This window comes from Hipposideros armiger, unplaced genomic scaffold, assembly GCF_001890085.2.
Source record: "Hipposideros armiger isolate ML-2016 unplaced genomic scaffold, ASM189008v1 scaffold_677, whole genome shotgun sequence".
Taxonomy (NCBI): Eukaryota; Metazoa; Chordata; class Mammalia; order Chiroptera; family Hipposideridae; genus Hipposideros; species Hipposideros armiger.
Window position 1 is genome coordinate 177,344 of NW_017732027.1, and position 4,134 is coordinate 181,477.

The window sequence follows — 4,134 nt, forward strand, 5'->3', positions numbered from 1 at the left end:
AATAATTGAAATGGAAAAAAAAATCACTGAGAGATTCAAAAGCATATTGGAGCAGACAGAAGAAAGAATCAGAGAACTTGAATATAGGACAATTGAAATTATTGACTCCAAGGAACAGAAAGAAAAAGGAGTTTAAAGAAAAGCGAGCACCATCTCAGGGACCTGTGAGATCCCACCAGGTGGACCAACTGTGGGAGTCCCAGAGGAGAAAGAGAGAAAGGGGCAGAGAGATTATTTAAAGAAAGAGTGGCCAAAACTTCCCCACATTGATGAAAGACATAAATGTCTAAAAATAAGTGATGAACTCCAAGTCATAGGAACACAACAGCATCACACCAAGACATGTTATAATCAAACTGCTGAAAGACAAAGACAAAGAAAGAATCTTGAAAGCAGCAAGAGAGAAGCAACTGGTCATAGGGAAGAGATCCTCAGTGAGATAATCGCCAGATTTCTCATCAGAAAGCTTGGAGGACAGAAGGTAGTGAGCTGATTGATATATTCAAGGTGCTGCAACGATTTGATAAAGGTGTTGGTTCATTAGGCTGTTCTGTGAATTTTATATAAAGATCTTTGGAGAAATTTCCCTTATCATGCTTATTAATAATTTTTTACACTTTCCAAAATTGCTTCTTTAAAAGGTATTCACTACAACTAATGGGATGATAATACAGATATCTGGAACCCTACCTGTTTGCTTCTCCTTTCCTCCTTTCCAGGACAATCTCGCTTCCTCTTTCCCAAAGGTAACTGTTGTAGAAGCTCTCAGCGGCTCTCAACCTTCCTGGTGCCGCGACCCCTGAATACAGTTCCTCATGTTGTGGTGACCCCCAACCATAAAATTATTTTCATTGCTACTCTAATTACAATTACTGTAAGTAACAATAACTGTAATTTTGCTACTGTTATGAATCGTAATGTAAATACCTTTTTGTTTTCCGATGGTCTTAGGAGACCCCTGTGAAAGGGTCGTTCAACCCCCCAAAGGGGTTGCGACCCACAGGTTCAGAACCACTGTCTTAGAGGCTTCTCCATATTCATTCTGCCTCTTCAGCTTAGTCTAACAAACTCCAGATTTTAGCTGGTACATTGCTTACCAGCCAAAAGACTACATTTCCTAGCTTCCCTTGCAGCTACATGTGGTCATGTTTCTAAAATCTGGCCAATGAGATGTAAGTGGAACTGTCATGTGAGATTTCTCAGAGCCTTCCTTTAAAGGCAGGCTTTTCTCTCCTTCTTTCCTTCTTCCTTCCTGCTGCCTTGCATGTTGATATGATGGCTGGAGCTCTAGCAATCATTTCGGATCTTGAGGACAAGGACCATATCATGGGACACTGAGATGGTGACTCATAAGGTGCCTGTGTCCCTGGTGACTTTGCAGAGCTTCCATACTGGCTGCCTACGTCTGGTCTTCCTTTACACATAGGACAAATGAGCATCTTGTTTAAGTCACTTTTACCCCCGTTTCTGTTACTTACAATCAAATCTAATTCACCCTGATAGCAAATATTGGCAACCTCAGTGTTTCCTTCCACATATTTCTCCAGACCATACAAGTATATACATATAAACACATATATAGATAGGGGATTATTTTTCATGTTCATTGTTTAAAAACGGAATCAGTAAGAATCTTGGTTTCTAACATTTCTTTTAAAAAAAAACAAAAAAGAATATCATAAATGCAAAATGTAAGCAAAAATTGCATATTACTTATCACTTTCTAATCAGCGAAGATTTTTAAAAGACCATTCTCGATCCTGGCATCCATGAATTGAAATGAGTGCCAGTTAGCCTTGAAGGTTTGGAAAGAATTAGTATAAATTCTCAGGATAGTGACTTAACGACATGTAACAAGAGCTTTAAAATGTTCATGCTCTCCAGTGTGGCAATTCCACTTCGAATGTGAGTTCAGGAAATAACCAGAGAGGCCACGACCTGTGGGAATGCTGACGGCTGTTGGGCACAGAGTATAGGAGACACTAACGGCTCACAGTAGGGCAGCAGCCATGACATGTGCTATGTCCACAAAATGGAACACCCTGCAGTCATTAAACGTGGTGTTTATAAACAATTTTAACAACAGAGGAAAATGCACCCCATAAAATGTGGACGAGCAAGCTACAAACCAAACATGAAAAAAGTACGTGAATCACGCTTGCGAAAAACCCCAAAATAAACATTTTAAAATGTTCATTTCAGGTTTCTCTAGGGGTTGGCGTTGTGGGCAACTTTTAGCTGCTTTGTACATTTTTCTTTGTTTCCGAGATTATGGTAAACATTTACTCAGGCATAGAGGAGGAAAAGCCTGAATTAATGCAATAACAGCAAAGACTGAATGCTTCCTGTGCGATTGAGGCCGGGCAGCCCTGAGCTTGGAACCACCGTGGCGCAGGCCCTGTGGAGGCGGCAAAATGACCAGCACCCCAATGGACACAGTGTAGTCTGGCCTGTGGCTGAAGGTGCAGAAACGGGGTTTGGGGCAGACAAGAGCAGTGATGAGCCTGCTGCCTGAGCCGGGTTTCTCATGCAACCCTCAGACTCCCGCCCACCCTACTGTCCTGCTCACAGACGGGAACCGCCAGGCCCTCCTCGCCTCACCTCTGATCCTCCCCTAGTCCCGGCTTCTTGGTTCTAGTCATTTCTGTGGGTGAGATTTACATCCACCAACACAGGGTCTCCCAAATGCTGCTGGGGTTCTTCCCTGGTTGTGAGGTGCATAGTAGGTGCTTCACAACACTGCGTCTTTTCTCTGTAAAGCCCCTTCTTTTGGCCTCACAGCACGGGGGCAGGGCCAGGCTGGAGCGGAAGGGACCGTCACCAGCCTGTGTCCTGCCCAGGCAGCCACGTGTTCACTCTTACCAGAAGGCCATGTCTGACTAGACAGCATAGGGACTCAATCTGTTATTAGAGAGAGAGAAACAAACTACCTTGCCTGTGCCCTAACATCACATGAGAAAATGTAAAGGGGAACGCGTCCCCAAGCCACACCAGCATGTGACGGCGGGACGAAGGGGGCAACCTGTGCAGGTGGGGGCCAGCGCTGCCCACCTCCACCATCCGTCTTCAGCTGCTGTATTGTGGCAGCTCCATTGCCAGAGGGCAATCAAAGTTTCCGAGTGATGGAAGGCAAAGTAATAGACGTGGGGAATAAAAGCTTGCGATAGCCTCAAAATGGGCCTGTTTGGATGCCTTTTCACATGGGCCCCACGCAGCGTTTGGCGCTGGCTGGGACAGAAAAGAAAAGCAAGACACCAGGGTTAGCCCGGGTTTCCTTTTCTGCTTTCTCATTTGCTCGGGTCTTGTTTTGCTTCTGAATCGGAAATCTGGAACTGAAACCATACTTGACTGCTGAGCCCACTCAGGCTGCCCGGCCCTCCTGCTCCCAGCGGGAAACTGAGGCTGGAAGCCTGCCGGGCGAGGGGCCTGCCCTCGGCTCCCACAGCACCTGGGCTGCCTGCTGCCTGCCCAGGACCACCTGTGGGGGCCTTGCTGCGTGTGCCGAGGGTGGGGGAGACCCTTGGCCATGGCCCAGCTGTCAGCGGCAGGCAGGGAGGCTCACATAACAGGCAGTGATGCGTCCTGGACGTGAGGCTGGAACGACTCCCTCCGTTCCTCCTGCCCAGAGGGTGTTTCCACAGGGCAGAGACCATACACGGCTCCCTGTTGGGCCCCAGCGCCTAGAACGGTGCCTGGCACACAAGTAGGCGCCTAGTGCATACGTGCTGAATGGATGAACCAACAGATGACTCGCCTGATCCTCAGGACGGGATGGGAGAGGGTTTGAGGAGGAGACACCCCCGCCCCTCCCAGAGGGGACCATCTGGGGCTGCATTCAGATGACCTGGGGGCGCGTGGAGGAACAAGTCCCCTCCCCAGCAGGGACAGGCAGGCAGACACCTGACGTGTGGCCACGAGGAGGAGGCCTCACTGTGCCACACCCTTGCCCGGGCGGCACCCCCTACGACCCGGTGTGGAGGGTCACACCGTCACCCCTTTTTTTGGAGGTGGGAAAATGGAGGCCTGGAGAGGTAGAGGGACTTGTCCAAGGCCGCAGAGCCAAGAGGGCAGAGCCAGTTGGTCTGCTGCGTCCAGGCCCGAGGCCCGCCCCCCACCCCCCACCCCCTGGCCTGC

General features: G+C 48.7%; 1 protein-coding gene across 1 annotated transcript in view; it reads left to right on the top strand.

Annotated features, from left to right (window-relative positions):
- Positions 1–4,134, top strand: part of SORCS2 (sortilin related VPS10 domain containing receptor 2) — a 186,997-nt gene that overhangs the window by 135,348 nt on the left and 47,515 nt on the right. The window lies entirely within an intron of this gene.